Genomic DNA, 25500 nt, shown 5'->3' with positions numbered 1-25500 from the left:
TCTCTACTAAAAATACAAAAATTAGCCAGGTGTGGTGGCGCATGCCTGTAATCCCAGCTACTTGGGAGGCTGAGGCAGGAGAATCACTTGAACCCGGTGGGCAGAGGTTGCACTGAGCTGAAATCACACCAGTACACTCCAGCCCAGCCTCTGTCCCAAAAAAAGAAAAAAGAAGAGGGGCACCTAGCCCAGCTGGGGGTGGTCAGGAGGGCTTTGTGAAGGAAAGGACCCTGGAGCTGGGTTAAACAGAGCTTGCCAGTTTAGGAACAGAATACAGGCACAAGGAAGATCAGATGCATGAGGGAGGATTTAGGGAAACCAAAGGATTCCTCCTGCCTCCCTGGTCAGTCCTCTCTCCTCCTTTGTGTACCTCTCCTCCACTACTACACCCCTAAAGGCTGAGTCCAAAGCCATTGAGGTGTTTTCCCTGTTTTACACCTCATGGTCCTGCCCAGGTGAAAGCAGCAGTCCAGGTGGGTGGCTGGTACTAGATCTTGACATGCTCCAATTAGCAAAGGTTTAACTTAATGAGAGACGTAAAAGTTACTCACACATTGCTAGTCCCCATAGCAGGTCTAAGTACTGGAGGGACAGTCCCTGTGGCTTGAGAGGGCCTGAACTTACCACCTTTTCAAGATACCTGCTTATTGCCTCCCTCCTAGCCAGGAGCCCAAAACCAGAATTCCTCCCAACTACACATCTTAGTGACCACAAGTGGTATCTAAGAAGTGTCCTATGCTCTACATGCTCAGAGGAACCCTGACCTCCAGATCATTCAACCAGTGTTGGATGGTTGAACACCCACTACATGTTGGGAGCTGTGCTGGGCGCCCAGGGTGGCATCCTCCCGGAACACTGCCCTCCAGACACGTCTCCCACTCCGCCTTCCCTGGGTTGGACTGCAAGTCAAATTGCAAGTCACAAAAACAAAGACTATCTCAATGGTTAGGAATCTTAATGATCTAACCATATCAATTTATGGATGCTGAGGTCCAAAAAAGTAGAGAGCCCCACCCAGGATCATACTGCCAATAAAAAGCAGAGCTGGGAGAGAACTCAGATTTCAAGTCCTAGCTTATGGTTTTCTCCACTATATTGATCACACTGTCTCTACCACATGAAGCAGAATCCATAAATGCCTCTCCCAGCCCCCCTCCTCGTTATGCTTACATAACAAATAGAAACAAAAAGGCTGGATGAGAGGATGATCTTAGCACATACGTGATAAAGCCTGATGGGAGCATTCAGTAGACTCGGACATCCCTAGAGCCCTAAAATACCTTCTCTATTTGTCCCCTTCTCTGTCTTCAGCATCTGGACTGGTCTTCCTCACCCTACCAGCACCACACCCTAAGGCCTCAATGCTTTTGAGCTTGAACCTCCCAGGACATGATAGCCAGCACTAGGTACTTGGCCACCAAGGCCAGATCAAGGGATCAGGGAGAAGGAAGATAAAGGGTCCGGAATGAGTTTGGCAAGGAGGAGAAAATGTATTCCAAATCATGCCAACAGCTGGGTGGGTCCCTAGAAAGAGTGATTCATGTTCCTCACGTTGTCATTCTGTCTCAACTCCCCTTGAGGGATTTTAAATTTATCCTTCATTCCTACGATGTTTAAATGTCTCTCCTTCACCACATGCACGCACACACCCCTCCCCTGCTGCTCCCACTCCCTCCCCAGGCCTTAGCATCTCCAGCAACTCCAAGAATTCTCAGACTCTGCTGGCTGCAGCCTCCTTTCCCTTGTGTCTCTCTGCCACAAAGGCTCCTGGGCCACCCTCCCAGGTCTCACCAGGCCACCAGTACCTGGCTCCCCACCTGTTTCCTGACTTATCCCACCCTCTCTCCTTACATGATTTCCTCTTCCCAGACACTTTGCCAATTTGAATCACATCTTTGCCAAAATTACAACAGCAATAATATGCACTGCAGAGCTCCGGCTTTATGTTGTGAATATCAAAACATGAAATTATCTCATCTTTCCTTTAAGAAATTCTGTTAAACAACGCTTCTATTATTGATACAAATGTTCATCAGGAGGATCTGTCACCCCCACTGCTTGCCAAGCCGGCCAGTCCCCAGTTCTGGCTAGCACCAAGCTGAGATCTCAAGCAATTCAGACAAGTTAGTCTATATCTTCTAGGAAAGGATACTTGAATCTATACTTAGCCTTCCCCCTCCAATCCCCAAATTCTGGCGTTCCTTAAATTCCTTGAGATCAACAATTTTGTCTTGTTCATCTTTCTATACCCAGCACTTAGTACTGAGTTCAACTCAGAGTAGGTGCTTATGGTGACCATTAGTGCTGTTTGCCAAATATTCCGATTATTGCCCGGGTAGGATGTACTTCCTGGCCCTCTATGGTTGAGTGGGGCCATGTGACCATTCTGTCCAGTGAGTTGTGAGTGGAAGTGATATATGTTACTTAAGGCTAGCATTTAAATGCCAGTACAAAACTCTCTAGAGCAAGGATTGGTAAACACTGCAAAGGGCCAGAAAATAAATATTTCAAGCTTTGCACGCCATAGAATCTCTGTTGCAAAGGGCCAGAAAATAAATATTTTGAGCTTTGCGTGCCATACAATCTCTGTTGCAACTCTTCAAACTCTGCTGTTGTAGCATGAAAGCAGCTAGAGAGTATGTAAATGAGTGGGCATGACTGTGTTCTGATAAAACTTTATCTGTAAACTTTGGTCTTTCAACTGCATTTCTTGGACTCCATTATTGTCATTGAGCCTATGCCCATGGAAGCAGGTTCTACAGAGAACCAGGCAAAAACAGGAAATGGAGATCTACAAAAGAGAACGAGGGGTGGACCCAGGTGAGCAGCTTCCTGAGAGCAAAGTTGCTGTCCTGTAGCTCACACTCAACATAGCTGAATGGAGGGAAAAGAGGGCCTGCTTAGAAATTAAAAGTTATAAGACCAGCTCTGCGAAACTTGCCCAAGAATGAGCTAATGAAAGCTTTGAGGGCACCTGTCTGACTCTAACCCTTGCTTTCTACCTACTTCTCTTCTTATTCTTCATTGCTAAGTTTGGTTAGTGGACAGAGGGTGTGATTTTAAATTATGGGGATCCTGAGGAGGAAGAGGGTTTAGTGCAATCCGGCAGCCCCAGAAAAACCCTTCCCTTGCTTTTCAGGGCACAGTGGGATGGCAGAATAAGGGCTCTTCTCCTCCACCTCCACCCAAGCACCCTGCACTGCCAAAAACACTTGTGCTCATAATTACACTCCTGCCTACTTCTGAAATTGTCTTCCCTGTCACCCTTCTAGAGTCAAAGTCAAGATCTTTGTCCATGAAGAAATATTATGTCTTTTGCACCATCTTTCCCTTTATACTCTATCAAGAGTTTTACTTTGTAATTCATCTGTTTTTGACTGCTTTAGAAATAATGGTCCGTGCACCCCTTTGGCTTATCTGTGCCTCTCAGACCCTTAAAGATGAGTCTGCCACATTGAGGACATTCATCTTCTTCTTCTTGGGTGCATGCCCATCCTATTCCCACCCCTCCACCACTCTCTTTCTGATTCCCCCAGAACATGTGCATCCTCTAACTATCTTGTGAGAAGTGGATACACCAGGAAGTCAATGAAACTTATGCTTTTTTAAGTCTACTATCTTCATTCCCTGAAAGTTCTGAGTTCAGCAAAGAAGTCTCCACTGCATATACCACCAGGAACTTGGAACTGTAAGTTAGGTAAGCACATGGGCTAAGAGACAGTGGACAGAAATGGAACTGATGAGTACTATGAGGTGAGTGGTAGGCACACAAGTGTCCCCAAGCTGGCTCTGAGCTATCCTGGCTCTGTACCCTCTGTCTGCTATAGGCTGGATGAGGGCAAAGATGTCATAATTCCCACCTGTTAGAAATTAAAAGTTACAAGATGGAATGAATTTTTAGATATGATACTCTACAACTTATATATCATGCTGAGTTAATTGTAAAAATGATTCTCTTGAGAGAGAACTGATACGGTTAAATGGGTTTCCTGCCCAGCAATAGGAATGGCAGGGAATGACCTACTCAGCATATTCACCCGCCCACTCTGAAAGGAAATATTTCCCATGCAGAAATAAATATTCATCTAGAGATTTTTCTTAGCTGAGCCAGCCTGTTACCTGGCCGCAAAAGGAGGGGTAAAAGCTGGGCATGATTTTCATTTGCCATGACTTCCTAAGACTGCTCTTCTCAATCTCTAGTGTACATCAGAACCATCTACATTGCTGGTTAAAAATGCAGATTCCTGAATGTCTCTCCAGAGATTCTCATGCAGTAGATCTTGGGTGGGTTCAGAAATCTGCATTGTTAATAGACACCCTTTCCCCCTAGGAATCATGTCTTTAAACACTGTCCTAAAAGCAGTGTGTCAGCCTGAGAGGTTGTGCTAAGTTGGTAAGAGGTGTTGTCCTGGATGAGTCAGGTTGTTAAAAGCCGCCAGAACAGTCTCCTTCTCAACCATTCCCAGTCTATATCATGAAAAAAACACAGCAAAACACACCCAGGAAGAGTTCCCTGACCCACCCCTACTCCCTGCAAAGCTCTATTCTGCCCTGGACTGGCATCAGTTTTTGCCCACCCCACATTCCTCTCAACATGCCTATGTTGTTATGGTGACTGTTCAAGGATGGGCTAATGTCCAACAGCAATTTAACAGGCTGGTGCATTCTGAATGTAAACCAGGACTCAAGGAAAATACTCAGTTTCAAATATGGAGTGTGCACTAAGTCAGCCTGAGTCTCTGCGGAGGAGTCGAAAGAGTCCGTAGTCTGGTATCAGAAGCTCTGGGTTCAGGTTACAGTTCTGCCACTTGCTAATCAAGCAAGCTTTAGCTTGACTTCTCTAGGTCAGTTTTCTCACATAAACAATGAGGATAATAATATAACCTGCCCTACAGAAGCCTATGATAAGAATCCAGATAGTATCTGGGGAGGAACTTGGAACTGTAAGTTAGGTAAATATAGGGCAAAAAAATAGAAGTTAGGACCCTGAACTCTGGAGCTAGGTATGAATCCCAGCTCCACTCTCACCAACTGAATTCCTGGGCAAATTACATAGCCTTGCTTATCTTAATCTGTAAAATGATCATTAAGAGTAGATACATCCACTTTGGCAGGCTGAGGTGGGTGGATCACAAGGTCAGGAGTTTGAGATCAGCCTGGGCAACAATATGAAACTCCATCTCTAATAAAAATACGAAAGAATTAGCCAGGCATGCTGGCGGGCGCCTATAATCCCAGCTACTCAGAAGGCTGAGGCAGAGAATTTCTTGAACACAGGAGGTGGAGGTTATACTGAGCCAAAATCATACCACTGCACTCCAGCCTGGGAGACAGAACGAGACTCCATCTCAAAAAAAGAGAAAAAAAAAAGTAGATATATCATAAAGTTGTAAGAATTAAATACAGAAGCTCATAGAACAGCACCTGGCCATAAAAATTAGCTACCATTTCTATTATGTAAAATAACTTATGTTTGTATTAAACAACCTCAAAACATCTCAAAATATCTGTAGCTTAATAAAATAAAACCTTATTTCTTTCTAATATCACTGTCTAATGATGCAAGTTGCCCTGGAAGATGGGAAAGAGAGACTGCTCCACATAGTCATTCAGGGAACCAGGCTCCTTTCATTCAGTGGCTCTGCCATCCCCTGGGGAAGGGTTCAGCAAATTTTTTTCTTAAAGGGTTAGATAGTAAATATTTTAGGCATTGCAGGCCATGAGGTCTTAGCTGCAACTACACAACTCTGCCTTTTCACATTGCTTTCAGTATGAAAGAAGCATAGACAATATATAAACAAATGGATATGGCTATATTTCAATAAAAATTTTATTTACAAAAACAGGCAACTGGTCCTGCTAACACCCAAGCCTTGGACCTCAGAGTCTTCCTAAGCTCTTTTTCTCTCCAGCTGGGAGACAAAGAAAAAGAAAAAAGCACTTGGAAGATTTTGCATGAGGCTTACAAGCAAGGCCTAGAAGTGGTGTGTATCAGTTCTCCACATTCCATTAGCCAGAATTCAGTCACCTGGCCCTGCTTAATCACAGGAGAGCAGAAATGTAGTACACATGCATGCCAAGGAAGAAAAGGAGAAAACCAATATCAATAAGCACTGGCAATCTCTATTACACTATTGCTATTTGTATTGTGTTATAATCACAAAAGCAAATGCAAATGCAAACACTTACAAATATGTCAAATACATGGAATATTGGCCAGTCTACCTGTGGAAGGGAATTAGTTGATTGCCAAAAAATTGCTACATCATAATGTGTAGAGAGATAGGTAATCAGATTTTTTTCTTTTTTTACATAAAAGAAAAAGGAGAAACTCTAAATGTTGCAGCAATCAATATACCAAAGGATCTTGATGATTTGGAAAACAAGACCTCAAAAATATTAAGTGTTGGTGGGTCTTCATCAATTATATAGAAGGTTTACATCACAGACATATTTATTTCTGCAGTCCTTTGATTAATGACAACCCCTTCCCAGCTAGCCTTGAAGCTACGTGAAGGCAGAGACACCTTCTGCTTTATTGACTGCTGTATCCCCAGCAGCTGCGATTGTAAGCATTCAGTAAGTGCTTATGAAAGGAAAGAGTAAGGGGAGGAGAGAGGGAGGAAGATAAACAGGTACGGAGGAGGGAAGATATTTTGCAGTTTCCCATACTTTTCTAAGGAACTTAAGGGAGGTAGAAAACTCAGGACAGAAAACTACTCCTCGGATAGCCTCTGGAAGGAAAAGTCACTAGGAGTCAGTAATAGTTATAACTGGAAAGAAAATAAAATGCTACAATCCCTTGGACTTGGAGAAACAAATTGAAGTTCCACAGTTATCTAGACTGGGATAGAGAAGGGCTAGGGGCTAACTTCCAGAAGCCTCTATATAGTCCCTGAAGGGTGTTTGTCCAAACCACTGCAGCATCAGGCTCAGACAACAGCATCTACAATGCTGCAAAATCTTCTCCAATAGCCTCTTTTCTATCAAAACATTCTCAAGTATCAATCCCAGTAGCACTGGGGATCTCCAGTTAGAGCCTCATAATATCCCTCCCACCCACTCAGACCAAGATTACTTGAAGTGATTTTCTTGGAGGTAATTGTCTTTTAAAAGGAGTATGTTGCTACTGCAGTAAAGTTATGGACAGCACTGTTTGTGCTGTTTAAATCTCCTCTCTGAGCAGGGTCATAACAGCAGCACAGGCTTTCAAAGGTACTAGCCCACGGGCATTCCCTCATGCTGCAGCTCTAAGTAGGGAACATGGTTTGGACTGGGAGAGCCAGTCTGAGTTGCCACCTAGGGAAACAAGAACAAAGCCCAAAGCTGGGCACATGGGGCCTACAATGTGGTCTTCATGGAGGACACCTCACAGCCCTCAAGTGCCTCACATGTTGGCCAGTTGTGAACTCCTGTGAGGTTGGCCTGAGTTGTTCCCCATCTGGCTGCCAAGTCTGGCCTCTTCTAGTCAAATTCCATATGACCTATCTCAGAACCCAGCCTTTGTGCACACCTCAGCTGTGATCAAACACGTGGGAAGTTACAAAGAAGCTTGACAACGAGTGGGAAGATCTCGGTTTAGGATCTGGATACACAGGAGCTGATAGAAATGGAAGAAGGGCATACCTGTGCCTCCAAAGCATATCTGATCTCTGAAAGCTTTTAGGATCTTTTCTTCATTCCACTCTCTTCTCTGTGCCCTCTGATTATTCTGTTTCGTGCTTTTTCTTTCTGGTCATTTATTACATATTTTACCACATGATTACCAATAATGATGTTATAATTAACCTGCTTTTTAAGCCAAAGAATTCATTGAGAACAAAATTCACATTTCTAGAGATAATGTGGCCCAAAGGATTTTTAACTCAATAAATGCATACTGAGCACAATGTTGGCAATTCCAGGTGCACAACACAGACTGGTGTTCCCTGACGTTCTGCAGTAAGACACAAGGCACTTGTAAGACAAGACCAACAATTACAATCCAATTGAAAGTGCCCACATCTCTCCAATGATCTAAAAAGGAAAACTCTAATAGGCACTATGTTTACCTCCTCAAGATCACTCCATCCCCCAACCTTATGCACCGTGCATACAGTTTGGGGGATGGGCTCCAGCTCCATGGCGGGTTCTAATTAGACTAATCCAGTCAAGGTAACCACATCCCTTTGTCAGTGATTAGTTGAGAAAAGGGCATGTGACTCATTTAAAGCCAATTAAGTATAAGGTAACATGTACTAGGATTTTGGAGGGAAAATCTCCCAGCTTTTAAGGGAAGGCTAGAAAAAGAAGTGGTCCCTCTCTGCCTCTGGACAGGGTTCTGCACAGATGCAAACTGTGAAACCGCTGCCACCACGTCACTGCCAACTGAGGATAAGCCTGCCACATGGAGGAGAGGAGGGCCAAGAAAATCACAAGAAATGGAGAGGGAGTCCCAGATTCAATCAACCTGGAAGCCACCCCACCTTAGACCACCAGCAATATGAGCCAATACAGCTCCTACTGGCCAAAGCCCATTTGAGTCAGGTTTTCTGTTACTTACACCCCAAAGCACGTTAGTTGAGGGAGTTCCCATATTCACCTGCACAATTACAAGATTGTAAATACTCCACAAGCCTACAAAGCCATTTCATTGTTCTGATCACAGCAAGGGGGGGAGGAGTCTTCTTATCCCTCTCTATGTTTTTTGGTTGTAGTTCATGATCTATAAATGCACACTGGGACTTCACTTTTACATAAAATTCTTGGTCAGTATTCTAATTCTAACAATCCTCAGAATAATGGAAAAATGACTCAACCTAAACTGAATAAAGTTAAGTTCAATTGGGCAAGCAGTAAGTTTGAGGTGGGGAAGTGAACACTGCATTGGATTATATGTAAAAGGCCTCTCTGCAATTAAGTAGGGTAGAATGAGAATGAGGGGTCATACTAGACACCACCTCCACCACCATCATCAATAAAAATAATGATTAATATTTATTGGGTTTTTAATTTTATACTAGATACTATAAGGGGCTTTTATGCAACAAATCCTTTAAATTTTTACTTAATTCTCAAAAAAATCTTATGAAATAACTATTACTGTGAACTCAATTTTACAAATGAAAAACTGAGACTTAAAAGGATTAAATAATTTTCCCAAGGTTAGGGTCACACAGTCATTAAATGGAAGAGCCTCTTATCTAGATCCGACTGACTCCAAATGCCATGCCTTCATCTACTGCACCGTGCTGGCTCTAATTATGGTATGAGTTCCATTTCTTGAACTCAAGACTCGAAATTCATGTTTATTAACCAACCTATTGGGTGAGTACTTTTATCTTTCCCATTAAGTAAATAAGAAAAGAGGGCACAGAAACTTACCCAAGGTCACATAGCTAGTAACACTGTACCTAGAATTCAAAATCTGATTCCTTACCCAATGTCTCTCTGGAAGTTGAAGTAAGGATAGTATAGGCTGTACTTTGAAATTAGATGGGCCCTCAAATAGTCCTGTTCTGACTGTTTGTATGTTTCAGTGATGGCAGGTACATATGTACATGTATGTGCAGGGGGTAATAAGTTCATGCATGTTTGTGCCATGTTTGTGCCAGGTGCATGTTTGTGCCAGGTTCCACCTGCCCCCTCCCTCCGGCCTGGCTCCTTGTCTTTAAGCAGGTCCATGTAGAGGAAGCAGAGTTGTTGTCAGCAGCACTTTCTAACTAAGCACAGTGCTGCATGGGAATGGAATATGCTCAGGCTTGGCACAACAGTCCTGGGCCTCTCCAAGCAGCATCATCACAGAGCAAGCTCTCAGACTGCCCCAAGAGGTAAGAGAAATAGGGGTGGATCATCCTTTGTGATCTTGTGATTGCCTGATGGGAATCAAGTGATGGCTCTGCTCTGGGAGGAAACTAGGAGGAACGGGAAAAATGAGTCTTGGGACCCTTCCCACCTCTTTCCCTGGCCCCTGGGCTCTCTCTCACCACCTTAGACCTCTGTCCCCCAGCTACCAGGGTCTTTACACCACCCTCTAGCTGTTACCAAATTCCTGTCTTCACCATAATATTCTACAAAATCCCCCATGATTATGGCAACACTACTCATTGATCCAAAAAGGAAATTAACTGGTCTGAAAAGAATATTTTTTCTGATTTGCAAATTTATATAAGAAATACCTCATCTGGTTACAAAAATTGGTATACATTTAGCTGTGTTAGCAGATCACCTTATTTGAAAATATATAATGATACAAAACGGGAGTATGAGATTGTCTGGGTCATCAATCATCACATACAAGCTCCAAAGTGGCCCATCCTACCTTTCCTCTACTTCTCAGACCAAACACAAGTCCCCCAGGGCCACGTTCTTCATTGGAGATGAAAATCGCTGACATAAATAGGCCCCCTCTAAGGTGTTGGTGTTCTAGAGAGCTGGGCCACTTAACAGCCAGGCAGTAATTCCAAGAGGAGTCAAGAAGAGGGGCATCTGCTAGCAGGTATAAGAAAGACCCAGTGCTGCAAAGTGGAGGGCTGCCGCTTCCTCCTGCTACACATCTTTCAAGCATTTTAGCCTGATGTTTCCTATATAAAAATCAGTGCAATTTTCACTGGAACTAGTTGAATCACAGACAATAGGGAAGCTCTGTGACAAGAAGTCCTCCTTTATCGTATGAATTATAAATATAAACTTCCTCTTTTTGAGCCAAGCACCATACTGGAGGTTTTACAAGCCTTACTAGCCAATCTCCTCAACAATCTTTAAGCTTTTTTTTTTAAAGTGAACTGAGTCATTCACTCATTCATCCAACCATCTACTTATTCAATACATTGACAATAAGCACCTACTACATGCCCGGCATTGTGCCAGGCACCAGAGTTTAAAACAGAAAAGTAAACAGATTCTAACATGAACCTTGATTTGTGCTCAAGTGGAAAAAACAAGTAAGGTTCTCTGGGAGGCCCTAGAGGGTCTTGGGGAGTTGGGGAAGCTGCCTGGAGGACAGGGTGTTTAAGCAAAGAACTGTGCATCACGTCAGGGTCAGCAAGGCAGGAAGGATGGGAGTTAGGGTGGACTGCAACTGAAACAGTGTGGTCAGAATAGGCCTCATCGAGAAGGTGACATTTCAGCATACTCAAAGTAAGTGAGGAAGTGGCAATTCTGATATAGGGAAGACAGAAAAAGCTGCACAAAGGCCTAATGAGGGAGCATGCCTAGAATGTTCCTTGCTAGGAGCAGCAAGGAGGCCAGTGTGGCTAGAACAGGAGTAGCAGCAGATGATATCAGCGATGTAATGTTAGGAGGCAGATCACAGGGGGCCTTTGCCTTTTGCTCTGAGGGAAGTGGGAAGCCTTCAGAGGGTTTTAAGCAGGCATGACACTCCTGTGTAGCTGCCGGTGAGGACAAACTGTGGGAGAGCAGTGGAAGAGGCAGGGAGACCAACTGGAAGCCACTGCAGCCATAATACAGCAAAGCATGACCCTCTCAAACCCTGGACAGAGACAGCTTTGCAAAGTGCCTGATCAATAGGAGCTCAATGTACCCCAAGGGAAAACACAGAACATCAGGACTGGGAAGAGGCAGAGAGAGAGGGCCTGAGATGGCCCCTTCCCATCCCTAAAGCTCCTGTGTCTCCTGAGTGGTGCAGGAGGCTCTGTGAAGATTTCCTGTCTTCAGCACACAATCTTGAGCCGAAGAGGGGTACGGGGATCTTGCCAATGGTCCTAAAGGGGTCTCAAGGCTTGGGCAAGGAGGAGACAGGGTTCATGTATCAGGAGACAAGAGGCTTGGTAGGGCATGCGGATGCTTCAGCAACTGATGTGGTGGGGGAGAGGTGTCAGTGCCCACAGACAAGGAGGGCCCTCTTCCCTGCAGCCACCGCCAGTCTACAGCCTCCCGAGAGGGTCTGCAGCCCAGATGCCCCACCCCAACGTCAGGCTACATAAGCTTCAGGAAAGGAGGGGTAGCAGGCAGCTGACTGTATATACATCAAAGGAATGACATATGTAATCAAAGGAATGATAAATCATCAGTTAACTAGAAAATCTCTGGCTAGAACTAAGATAAAACATAAATTTAAAAAGATCAGGTTGTTTTCCACTAAAGTGGCTAGAAACTCAGAAATCTAGCAAGGTTCTGGAAATAATGAATGCTAGATTTTTATAATCTGAGTTTTGTGAAGCAAATTCAAATCTGCTTCACAATGTACCCCTGGGTCGGGGGGAACACTGAGATACAGCATGGAACCACAGTAGATCAGATTCCATATTATTTATCTGGGTCATCTGTACGACTCATCCTTCAGAACAGTTAGGGCTAAAATTCAGCAATAAAGGTCTTAAATGTTCAAGGTCACCACTTGGGGCTTACCTGTAATTTTTACAGTCTAAATGTCCATTACTACGGCATGGGTTTTGTTAGCTTCATCCCAGGCAATGATATCCATGAAATTGTGATTTGTTGTACTAATTGCATTTTTACTATTTTAACAGTAAATTCCTCACCAAAGAAAATCGTCAAGCATACCACCCTGTGGGAAACATCTAACAAGTGACACTTCGGGAACCACGGTCCTCACCGGCATGTAGTATCTACATAATATTAAACAGTCATCTCAGGGGCTAATGCTGAACATGAGGTGAGAACATTAAAGATCCCCTGAGCTATCCTAGTCCTGCTGGAGTCAGCTCCACCACATTGCCTCCACAGTCATTCAGTCTTTGAACACCTCTGTTGACAGGGATTTCACTATTTCATTACCACCCTCCTTCCCCCACCACCCAAGCAACTATTCCAACTTTAGATAGCTCTATTAGCATGATCTTTCTTATTCTGAGCTGAAATCAATGTGTGTCAACACAGAAATCAATGGTCTGTAAGGAAACGCAATTCATTCACCTGTGGCCACCTGGGACAATCTAGAAAAAGAGGATGTAATCAGCAATAAAAGCAATGAAGATAGGCCAAAAATCAATGTTATCTCCTGCCAGAATAGCTCTACGGAAATAACTCAGTGTTTTCTCAACTCACTTAGAAGACCACAAGATTTTTCATTTGCTTTTTTCTTTTTTTCTTCTACCTCTTTTCCTTCAAAAAAAAAAAAACTCTCTGAGCTTTCTTCCCTGTGAAAAGCTAATTGTAACTTTCCTGCAAGCCATTACTCAGGTTATTTTGGAAAGAATCAACTCCTACAACTTGAGAGGAAGGACAGAAAGGTCACAATACTGGGAAGAACCAAAGAATTGAGGGGATGTGGTGGGGGGACTCACTGAAGGACCCAGGCTCATGTGAGGCAGAGGAGATTCTCCCTAATATTTATGTCCTCATAGTGTAGACAGAATTTCTGAAGTGACCTTCTACACAGCAGCATCGCCTGGAAGAGAGGAAGGGAGCTCTGTTTCCAATTGGATCTCCATTGCCTTTTGCCTTTTGATTCAAGCTGAAAGGCTGATTTTTAGGGATGGGGCTACAGATTTCAAAGGGGTGTTGGTTTTCGCTTGATGAAGTCAAAGCCAGTGGAAACTACGTCTATAGTAGGTCCAGTTGCACTGCTCAGACCTCGTTCCTGAAAGTGACATGGGATGGAAAGTGGTCATAGTGAAAGGTGACCAGGTTGGGTGGGGGTGACAGAGCAATGCTGGTGCTTCATGGAACCCAGTCCTCCTTTAGCTCATGGAGGGAGGGCACTCCGCATGCCCTGCTCCAGCAACCAGGAGGTGCCTACAGAGTTCCTGCACTTTGAATCAGCTTTTCTGGCCCTTCTTGCCCTTCTTCCAGCCCTGGCTTTGCCGTTTACTGGCTTAATATCCTTGAGCAAGTCAGCCAACCTCTCTGGGCCTCAGTTTTCTCATCTGTTATATGGAGATAATTGTCCTTTCCTCCAATAGATTTATTATGAGGGTTAAATAAGATAAAGTGTGAGCATGCACGTCCTAAGCTACAAAGCTTATGGAAGAAATTGATGTGATCTTAATCTAATTTAAGGTTTTGGCACCAAAAATAGGTGCCAAAGTTTTGTTTTTAGTTTGTTTTGCCTTGTTTCTGTTTTTCTGGAAACAGTGAAAAGGGAGAGCGGGTCCTTGCACTTCAAGACTCCTTGGAGAAGGAAGGGAAATTAAACTGCCCCTCCCCTCAGCCAAGGCATCTGGGTAGAGCATGTGGCTTTCATAGATGTTCAGATGACAGCAGTTTCATTTTACAATTGACCTCAGAAGAGAGAGAGGTTGAAGCAACAGCGGAGGGCTGAGCTCCAGAGTGGGGACAGGAGAAAGAGGTGGCTTACCCAGGCAGACACTGGCTTAATAAGGTGACATTTGCACATTAGCAGCAGGCTGGCTAATTGATTTGTTCCTGTTACAGGAGCATCTGTCTCCGCAAAAAGGCGATGGCCACCAGCTCTGGCACAGTTGCTAGAAGAGTGTCCAGGATCTCTCAGGTCATTTTTTGCCCTAGCCAATAGGGTAAAAGCATTTTGAGAACCAGGAGAATGCCAGTGAGAACTGACTGGAGTACAAGAAGGATAAGGGCTGCATGTGGAAGCCCGAGGGCTGGGGAGCTCAGCAGGAAGAGGGAAGGACAAGACGGGATGAGGGGGAGGGACACCAGGTCCTGGAGCTGGATTCTAAGCATCACTGATGTAGTCCATTCAAAAGTTTTTCTCACTTTCCTCCTTTATCCTGGAGTCTTCCTAGTGACCTCAATGAGAGGCTAAAATAAAACCCCCCACCCTGGCCAGGCACAGCAGCTCATGCCTGTAATCCCAGCACTTTGGGAGGCTGAGGCAGGCAGATCACCTGATGTCAGTTCAAGACCAGCCTGGCCAACATGGTGAAACCCAGTCTCTACTAAAAATACAAAAATTAGCCGGCTGTGGTGATGCACGCCTGTAATCCCAGCTGCTTGGAAGGCTGAGGCAGGAGAATCACTTGAACCCCGTAGGCAGAGGTTGCAGTAAGCCAAGATCATGCCACTGCACTCCAACCTGGGTGACAGAGTGAGATTCCATCTCAAAAAACAAACAAACAAACAAACAAAAAACTCACCCAGGCAAGGGCCTGGGTTTCTTAAGCATTCAGGACAGAGTTCCCATCCACCTTGATTGTGGTGAGACTTAGTAATAGGAGAGGATTCTATAATGTGAGGCCTGCTGGGAGCATGGGAGGCATCAGTGGGGACTGATGTTCTTGACCCTCCCAGGTCTGCAGCTTGCAAGGGAGTCCCAGCTCTTCCATCGGCCAGGTTCACTACAGAGGTGTTCAAACCAGGCATCTTCTGCAGGCTGGACAGATGTGTTCTACTCCTAAAATAAAGTAGCTCCAGTCTTTACCCAAGTCCCAGAAGAAGAATTAGTTAATGGAAAGAATTTTCTCAATTTTAAGATTTCTCTCCTGTAATTTCTTTTCCTTAAACTCTTGAGATCTGATACTTCTTATCTATAAAAGAATGTAGTGGGCAATTTTATCTGTTTTCGCATAAACTATTTATTCCGGGTTGAGTGGAGCTCTGTTTCTATGTTATTCCACATTGTTCTACTCAGGACCATGTTCCAGCAATTACCTTTCTCTTCTGCGTTGGATTACTCCCATCAACGTGCAAACATACTGTTCTTTCTCTCATCTTAGAAAAACCACTTCCTTCACCAACTATTACCTGATTTCTTTGTTCCCCTCTATGGCAAACTCTTCAAAAGAGTCATCTATATTCACTGTCTCAGTTCTCCTCCTCTCATCCTTTCTTACACCAACTTTGATCAAACTTTTCTCCCCACTGCTTTTGTTAAGATTATCAATGCCCTCCACATTGCTAAATCCAGTGACCAGTTCTTGTCATGCTTGATGTGGTAGCCAGCTTCCAAGATGACCCCATCTCCTGGGATGCTCACCTTTGTGTGGTCCCTTCCCACACTGTACCAGGGGTGGTCTATGTAACCAAGAACATTCAGAAGTGATGGCGTGACATTTCCATGGTTAGGTACAAAAGACTGTGGCTTCTGTCTGGGGTGCTCTCCTGCAGTCTGTCTTCCCCTTGGGCCACTTGCTGTGGGGGAAGCCACTCAGATGGCCCACATGGCCAGGAACTGGGGTGCCAAGAACTGCAAGAGCGAGTTTGGAATGGGATTCTTCAGCCCCAGTTGAGCCTAGAGATGACTGCTGCCACAGCTAACAACTTAATTTCAACCTGCAAGAGATCTCAAGTCAGGACTAGCCACCTTATCAACTCCTAGATTCCTGAGTCTTGGAAACTTTGTGAGATAATAAATTTTTGTTGTTTTAAGCTGCTAAGTTTTTGAGTGATTTGTTATATAATGATAGATAGCTAATACACTTGACTCATCACATTATTTGACACAGTTGATCACTCTTGCTCCCCTTGAAACACTTTCTTCATCTGGCTTCCATGACATAACACTCTCCTGGTTTTCCTTTGACCTCATGGATTACTTCTCAACTTCCTTTGCTGACTCTTCTTCTTCTGTCTTGATTCTTTAAGCTGGAGGACCTCAAGCTGCTGATCCTTTTCCCTCCTGTCTCCACTCACTCCCTTGGTGACCTCATGCACTCGTGTGACTTCAATTACCATATACGTTGTCAACTCCAAAATGTATATCTCAGCTCAGATCTTTCTCCCAAATTTCTGACTCATATAACCAGGTGCTTCCATGACTTCTCTACTTGGATATTTAACATACAACTCAAATTCAACATGCTCAAGTGTGAACTCCTAACCTTTCCCATCCAAGCCTGCTTCCCAATCTCCTTCTGAATTGATGGCAGCTCTATCCTTCTGGTTGCTCAGGCTGTCCTTGACTCCTATACTTCTCTTATTCCCCATATCCAATCATCAGTGAATGCTATTGAATCTACCTACAAGATATATAAAAAGATCGAGTCACTTCTCACCATCCACTGCTACCATCCTGAGCCAAGCCACCATCATCTCTCATCTGGACACAGCAACAACCTTCTAACTGGTCTCTCTATTTCCACCCTTAACCCTCTACAGTCTATTCTGAACACAGTAGCCAATGTGCAGTGTGAGCCTCTTAAATAGGCAGAGCACGTCATTCCTCTCTGCATAGCATCCTGCAGTGTACCCTCCTTTCACTTAGAGTAACAGCCACAGCTGGCCTCCCAGTGGTCGGCAAGGCCCTGCACCACCTGGCTTCCTGTTACTTCCCAGACTCCATATCCTTCTAGTCTCTCTTTCCTCTGCTCCAGCCACACTGGCCTCCGTGTTGCTCTCAGAACATGCCAGGCTCACTCCCACAGCATTTGCACTCACTGTTTCTTCTGTCTGGAATGCTCTTCCCCTAAATATCATTCTGGATAAGTCCATCATCTTCTTTACATATTTGCTCAAGTATCACCTTAATAATGATGGCCTGTCTTAGCCACCCTGTAGAATCCTGCACGCTACCCCACCCTCAGCACTCCCAAGCCCCCTTATCCTACTTTCCCCCATAGCACTTATCATCCTTTCAACACACTAGAAGCTGTATTTGTTTACATTAGTGTATTGTCTATCTTTCCCTGCTAAAATCTAAACTACAAAAGGGCCTGTATCTGTGTCCATTTTATTTGATGAGATACCCCAAGCCCTTAAGGATTTCTGGCATGTAGGCAACACTAAAAATATTTTAGTGAATGAATATGTTATCTGAAATTGTTACAAAAGCCTCACAAAATATTCTGTATTATCCAAATTTTACAGATGCAGAAACTGAGAAAAGGCAATTCACATTTCTCAGTCTTCCTATGTGCCAGTCACTTCAAATATGCTATCTTATTTAAACCTCCCATTTTACAAGGCTCAGAGATGCTAAGTGGTTTCCAACAGTCACATAAGTGGTGAGAAGGCAAACTCTGATTTGAACCCAGGTCTGGCTGGCAACAAAGTAAACTCCCCCACTGCTCTTCCCATTCTTGTGTCAAGCACCTTCCGTGCACCTGGACTGAGTCAGCAATCAACCGTCCCCTGAGAAGCCACCTTTGGCCAACAGAAATCACCACATCACACTCTTGCAGGATCCCTTACAGGCCCTGTCTACAGACCAGCAGCCAATCCCTACTTTTCTTGCTATCCCCAGGTTCAGGCACTCAGTCCCACTCAGTCCCATGGTGGCTGACAGTCACACAACATAACCCCAGCTGCTCTTCAAACGCACAAACCCAGGAAGAGGTTCTTGGTACCTGCTTGTTGAAAATTGCAAACGTTTTTCCAAATATTTGAAATGTAATGGTTTTTAAGGCCTTCAGTCCAAATGAGTACTCAGTGGCCCCATCAGAAAAGATCATAGTCCTTCTCGGCCAGGCACAGTGGCACACGCCAGTAATCCCAGCACTTTGGGAGGCTGAGGCAGGTAGATCACCTGAGCTCAGGAGTTCAAGACCAGCCTAGGCAACATTGCAAAAGTCTGTCTCTACCAAAAACACAAAAAATTAGCTGGACCTGATGGCACGTGCCTGTGGTCCCAGCTACGCAGGATGTGAGGTGGAAGGATAGCTTGAGCCTAGAAGGCAGAGCTTGCAGTGAGCCAAGATCACGCCACTGCACTCCAGCCTGGGTGACAGAGGGAGACCCTGTCTCAGAAAAAAAGAAAAGAAAAGATAACCTGCCCCTCCATCAGTTCCATCCTCAAAGCCTTGAAGACAACATAAAAGACAACTAATGGTAATAATAACTAACATCCTATCAGCTTTTACAATAAGGTAGACACTCTTGAATCCTTTACATCTCATTTAATCCTTATGATAACACTGTAAGGAAGGTACTGTTATTAACCCCATCTTACAGATGAGGAAAACTGAGACACAGAGAGGTTTATCAATTTTCCTAAAATCCCATAACTGGTAATTGGTAGAGCCAGGATTTGAACCCCGGCAGTCTTCTCTCACAGCATGCATTTAGCTGATAAGCACACTTCAGCATGAAAGCATGTGAAACATGTAAACAACACCTGCAGCTGTTTATGCCTCCAGCACTCCACAAAGAAAAGCCATTCATACTCATGGCAATGCCTGCATTGGCAAACTGACATTATAACTTCCAACACAGATATCTGCAATTAACTCCTTATCATTTCACAGATCTCATTCTTACCTCCCTGAAAAACCAGCCCTACATTTTCCACTAGATCAGTTATGTATTACTCATTGCTAAACATAACATTTCAAAATTGCCAACATCACACAATACCTTCATGCTAAATTTCCTCAGCCTGCTCCCCATCTCAGTCTCTCTCTTGCCACTGTCTTTTTCTCCAGCTTCCTGTTAATTAGGGACAGCCTCCTTTCTCTTCATGAGTCACAGTCTCACATTTGGTTCCAATGACTGTATTGCTCTGTCTTATTTCTCAAGCACCTTTTTGTGGGGTTGTGGGATCACTGAGCACACATTTCTACCTGCTCAGCTGCTTCTCCTTTGTTTTATTGAACACTGACTACTTGATCTTTAGGACTGAATACATTTCCATTCCACAGATGTTGGTCAGGCATCCACTGTGTTCCTGCACATGGTGATGACATCTCTGGTGAATACAAAAACTTAATGACTCCCTGCCCTGGACACGGAAGAGCCTGAAATATTTTTGGAGAGGTAAACTATCCTTCTTTGGCAAAACTATGATCTTACCAAGTAGTAAAAGCAACCTTAACCTTCTTAGGAGCTCTGAGAAGGAAAGCAAGATTGTTGAGTGCTGGAGGAAACCAGGAAAGCTTCCTGGAAGAGGTGAGGTTTGAACCATTCTTGAAGAATGACAGGAATTGAATGAAGGCATACAAATGCATGGAGGGTGAAATTAGTAAGTCTTGAGTTGAGCGTCAGGAAAAATATTCCAGTTAGAGAAACATGGAAGGTAAGATTGGATGAGATCCTAAAAGGCTTTGATGCCAGATTAAAAGACACTGGGATTATATTCTGGAGGTACCAAACTGCCTGTTCCTTACACTTTCCGTACTGATCTGCCACAGACCGCTCGTAAGAATATTCTGTGCTTGTCCTCCCAGGCTCAACAGGAGGCCAAGAGAAGCTCTTCCTCATTCACCAATCCCTGGCCCAAAAGAGGTCTATCCCTCCACTACACACACACACACACACACACACACAGAGAGAGCAAGAGAGAGGGAGAGAGAGACAGACAGAGACAGAGAGAAGATCTGGAGTGGCAGAGCAGATTCCTGTGCTATGGTACTTTCTGACAGACAAATCCAACAGCCTTCTATTCCACCTAGGAGCCAAACCCCGTCTGCATAAATAGTTCCGCCAGTGCCTGAAATTTACTGCACCGCACTCCTGTCACATCTGTTTCCACCCTTCAGCATTCCCCAGACTCCCTAGAGAACTGGCTCTGGCAAGGTTTGACCACTGGGAGGCCGCAGGGGGAGACTAGAAGAAAGAAAGAAAAGAGAAGCCAGAGTATTTCCCCTCTCCCTCTTGGCTCTAGCTGGCATTCGTTGGCCATGGGGGTGTCTCCTTTGCCACTGCAGCTTCCACCCAGACAGCCCCTCCCTTTGAATTCCCAGCTACCCTCAGGCAGGACTCACCATGGTTGAGTAAGTTCCAGGTTCCAGGGCTCGGGTGCCTCCAGTGTAAAGGTGGTAACGGCTGCCTGCCCTGGGTTGCCTTCCATCTCTATTTGTACCTATGCAACCAAATCTTTGTATTAATATTCCCTGCTTGAAATACCTAAAGTTGTTTCACAGCTGGATCCTGACTAATACAGAAATCTACAAAGGTTTTTGAGCAGGGGAGTGGCAGGATTTTGGATTATTTTTTGAGAGATTACTCTGTCCGCTGCAAAAACTGCTGATAAAAGAGGAAAATGAGTAGAATTTTAAGCCACCCTTAGGTGAGGCTCTTTCAGTAGTCGCAGCCACAGGTGATGTGCCCAGGGCTCCAGTGGTGGCAATGAATAAAGAGTAAAATTGAGAGAGTTGAGCTCTATTTTTAAGACAGAAGCTAAGCAATGTGGTGATAGATTCGATGTGGGGAAGATTAAGAAAAGGAGAGAATTGGTGATGACTCCTCTAGATTTTTGGCTTAAGTATCTGGGTGGAAACTACAGAGATGGAAAGGTAAGGGCAATGGCAGTTTGGCAGCCAATCAGCACATCAATCATCTCCTTCACGAAGCCTTGGGCAACCTTCCAACAGGAAGCAATTTCTGCCTCCTTTGTAATCACACAGCACTGGAGACACACTATAATTATACAGTTACATGTCCATTTGACTTTTTCCCCTGCTAGAGTGCCATGTGTTATAGCTCACCGTATCTCCAACTCTCTGACCTCCACAGCACCTATGGATGTTGAGCCACAGGGCAAAAGAGCTGAGCTGGTAGCCTAACAGAACAGAATCATCTCTAGGCAACAGACTTCAGGCTCAAGCCTCGTACTACACAAAAGCATATGGCTTTCAGCAACCACTCTGAGCCCTCACTACCAGTCCTTGATGTGCTTCCCTGACTCATGGATTAAACCCACTCTCCTACTTACAGGCAACTGTCACTGACCTCCATGCCCAGAATTCTTCTCTGTCCAGCCCATGATTCCATCCTCTGTGGCAGGAAGGACACGCAGAAGCTCAACAAACGTCTATTGAACTGAATCAAGCTGTCATGACCAAGCAACAAAAACAACACCTCTCCTTTTACAGGTTCTCTCAACTTCTTTCACTTTCCTAACCTCTCATTAAAAAAAAAAAAAAAAAGGTGTCTCCTCTCCTCTCCTGGGTGATCACTGCCTGCAGCAAAAGCCCCTCCTAAGGTGGTCAGATTAGCAACAGTGGGAACCCTGGCACCATCACTGATTCTGTTCCCTTGGGAAGGTGGCTTAAGCCCCCTCCTGCTTTGCTCATCTGAACAGTGGACACATAGCCCTGCCTAGGCTCAGGGGCACTGTTAGGAAGAGCAGCGATCATTCACATGGCAGCGAAGGTCTCGTGCTCTCAACAAGGAAAGCCCTTCTTGGGAAAAGGAAAACAACCTTCTCACCAGTCCCATGCCAATGCACAGTCAGCCTCCTCTAAAATCATCTTTTTGTGGCTGCAGCCATGTCGGTCTCCTCCTTCAGTTCCTTCCACTACCTCTTCATTGATTTTCTGAATTAACCTAAACCTCTGTGTCTTCACTTGAAGTATCTCTTAGGACCTATGCACATCCCTTGTCGCATTTCATTCTCCCCTCAGCTCCTTCTGCTCTAAATCAGCACTGATCTCCTCCTCAGCAGCCACAGTGACAAAGATCTGCAAGTGCCACTCTGGGTGAAACACTGTGCCAGACATGGCTGATGGAAATGAGAGGCTTGTTCTGCTGGAGCTGAGAGTCCATCTGAGGACACGGGACCAAAAGTAAAACACACACAGACACACGCCACTACATGGGACCTCCCTGCGACGTATGCATGCAGGAAATTGCTGCTGTGGCACTATTTGCCACATCTCTGCATGAAGCCAACCTCCATTTTTCCACTTCCTTAGGGTCATGGTACAGTCCATCCTCATTACGTGCAGATTCCATACTTGTGAATTAGCCTACTCACTAACATTGATTTGTAACCCCAAGACCAACACTCACAGCTCATCTGTGGACCTATGCAGGGTGGCAAAAAATTAGTCACATTCTTTACCAGTTGAATTCAGACAAGTAACATGATGTCTTCTTGTTTCAGCTCTCATGCTGTACAGAAGGTTCCCTTTTGTGGTCTACTTAGTGCCATGATTTTTGCATTTTTGTACTTTCTGTTGGTGATGGTGCTGTTAAAATGGCCCCAAACATACTACTGAGTGCTGTCTAGTGTTCCTAAGTGCAAGAAAGCTGCAATGTGCCTCACGGAGAAAATATACGTGTTACGTAAGCTTGGTTCAGGCATGAGCCATAGGGCTGTTGGCTGAGAGTTCAATGCTAATGAATCAACAATGTGTATTAAAGAAGATGTCTTTAAACAAAAACATACATGAAACAAGCTTATGGATTGATCATTTGATGAAAATGTTGTAAGCAGAGGCTCACAGAAACCTAACCTTATACAGTCAAGCACCACAAAACAATGTTTCCATCAATATCGGACAGCATATACAACGATACTCCCATAAGATCATAATACCTTTTTTTTTTTTAGTGCAATGGTGCTATCTCAGCTTAGTGCAACCTCCATGTCCCAGATTCAAGTGATTCTCCTGCCTCAGCCTCCCAAGTAGCTGGGATTACAGGCATGCACCACCATGCCTGGCTAATTTTATATTTTTTTGGTAGAGACGGGGTTTCTCCATGTTGGTCACGCTGGTCTCTAACTCCCTACCTCAGGTGATCTACCCACCTCGGCCTCCCAAAGTGCTGGGATGACAAGTGTGAGCCACCACACCCAGCCCATACCATATTTTTATTGTACCTTTTATATGCTTATATATGTTTATTAGATACACAAATACTTACCATTGTGTTACAAGGGCCTACAGTATTCAGTGCAGTAACATGCCATACAGGTTTGTAGCCTAGAAGCAATAGGCTATACCATATAGCCTGGGTGTGTAATAGGCTATATCATTTATGTTTGTATATCTGTGATGCATGCACAATGACAAAATCACCTAGCGATGCCTTTCTCAGAATGTATCCCTGTCATTAACTGACATATGACTGTATTTCCTCTTTGTCTAGGAGCAATGGCTCAGCATAGGCTAACTGAGGGTTCACAGCGACCTTCTAGAACGTTACTGCAGATAAAGAGCATTGACTAACTGGAGCTCTGTAGTCTCCCATGGTTCTCTTAGGCTGTGTCAAAGGAGTGGAACTTCCAGTGATGGCCGTGCTCTGGCTGCCCTGGTAAGATCACCGCTGGGTGCTCCACTCTCTGGGAAGAAACGAATGCCTATCAGCCCAGGTGACCACGGAATTGAGACCTTATCCTCAGAGAAACTGTTGAAGGAACTCTTACCTTTCATCAAATACCAGTGGGTGTTCACATGAAGGAGGGACGATCAGGCTTGCTTTACAGGGTCCCTAGGGGGAAGGTTGGGATCCAGGAGTGAACACTACAAAGGGCAGATTTTAGCTCAACCTAGGGAAGTGTGTTGCAAGAGTTAGCGGTCCTGAGGTCAGGAGGGCAGCCTCATATGGTAATGTAGTCCACATCGCTGCAAGTGACAACCACCAGAAAAGGACACAAAAAACGCAAGCACTGACTAAATTACATTTGAAAGTCTGTTATTCTACGAAAATACGTTCCCCAACTAGGAACCAAGACTCTGCCAGGGCAGGATCCCTGTTCCAACACTAAAATTACCACGTCTCCAGTCTCTGTGGACTCTGAAAACGGGGCGACACCATCTGTGCTTCCAGTGAGAGAACGAGCCCTGGGCACCGTGTCATGGGCCTTCTGCTGCCGCACAAAACAATGCACTGAGCAGCAGCTCTCCCTCGGGGCAGGAGCTTCATACACCTTTGGCTGCTGTGGCTGAGGGGAGCTGGGGAAGAGGCAGATCATCTATTACCCCCAAATCCATTCACAGCAATTACTATGAGGACATTTCCTTTTATGCCTCTAGCTGAGCCTAAAACATAAGCATGGAAATAGGCCTGTTTTTAATCATTTTAAAACTAGAAGCCTCAGTGGGAAAGTGATTTGACTGTCCAGAGAAAATACAGGAATGGAAAGCAAGCTTCCTGTCACTGTAAAGCACTCAAAGGAGCAGCCCAAGTGTTCAGGGTGGTGACAGGTGCCTGCCTTTCTGTAGGAAAGCTGAGAACTCCCTCCGCCTCATCCTACTCACAGCACAGAAACACCCAAGGGCTGGGCATATGAGACTCTGGAAGGGCTCCCAGAGGCCACGCAGCTTGGCTTCTCACCGACAGACGTCCCCTGTGTACTCTCAGGGAGCTGGGGCACACAGACCTCACGGGCAGCCCATCTGCAACACTGCTATCTGCATCCTTGCACTTTCTACCCATCAGCCCAAGAAGGAAAACAGAAATCAATTGATTGAACAAAATGTATTCAACGAACTCAGGCTATGTGGCCTGCCCTGGGGCAAACACAAAAGCCCAAGAGCAGTCCCCACTCAGAGCGTGTGCACACTCATTGAGGAGAAACGGGAACACACATAGTTACCCAATTAACTGAGAGATTCAATCAGTACAAGAGGCGTCAGTGTTTGGGGAAGGCTTAAGAGTTGCAGAAGGGCCTACATGGGGGTGCAGGAGGAATTCGATGATATTCTGGATATGATGAGCAGACTCTACTGATGTGTACTGTCCATTATGCTAGCTGCTAGTCATGTGAGCTATTTACATTTCAATAAAATACAATTTAAACCTCAGTTCCTCAGTTATACCAGTCACAATTCACGCATGCAATAAATAGTTTCCATGGCTAGCTGCTGCCATGTTGGCCAGAGACCAATTTCCATCACTGCAGAAAGTTTCATTGAAAGGCTCTGATCCTGATTGTCCTCACCCCCCTCAGTGTCCTTCAGCTGACCTAGAATAAACCTCAAACTGCCTACTGTGGCTCAGACAGCCCTTGGGGAT

The 25500-nt window shown here is 44.8% G+C and overlaps 1 protein-coding gene across 1 annotated transcript in view; it reads right to left on the bottom strand.

Annotated features, from left to right (window-relative positions):
- LOC105518249 overlaps positions 1–24890 on the bottom strand; it is a 26599-nt gene extending 1709 nt beyond the window's left edge. The window contains exons 1-2 of the mRNA XM_011951154.1: positions 24744–24890; positions 20520–20617 (exon numbers count right to left, since the gene is read on the bottom strand). The gene's annotated coding sequence lies outside the window, so the exon portion shown is untranslated. The remainder of the gene's footprint in view (positions 1–20519; positions 20618–24743) is intronic.
- Between the last annotated feature and the right edge of the window lie 610 nt (positions 24891–25500).

The sequence above is a fragment of the Colobus angolensis genome, unplaced genomic scaffold (assembly GCF_000951035.1).
Source record: "Colobus angolensis palliatus isolate OR3802 unplaced genomic scaffold, Cang.pa_1.0 Scaffold315, whole genome shotgun sequence".
In the NCBI taxonomy this organism is placed as follows: domain Eukaryota; kingdom Metazoa; phylum Chordata; class Mammalia; order Primates; family Cercopithecidae; genus Colobus; species Colobus angolensis.
Note: the sequence above shows the minus strand (reverse complement) of the source record. Positions and strands in the feature narration are given on the sequence as shown.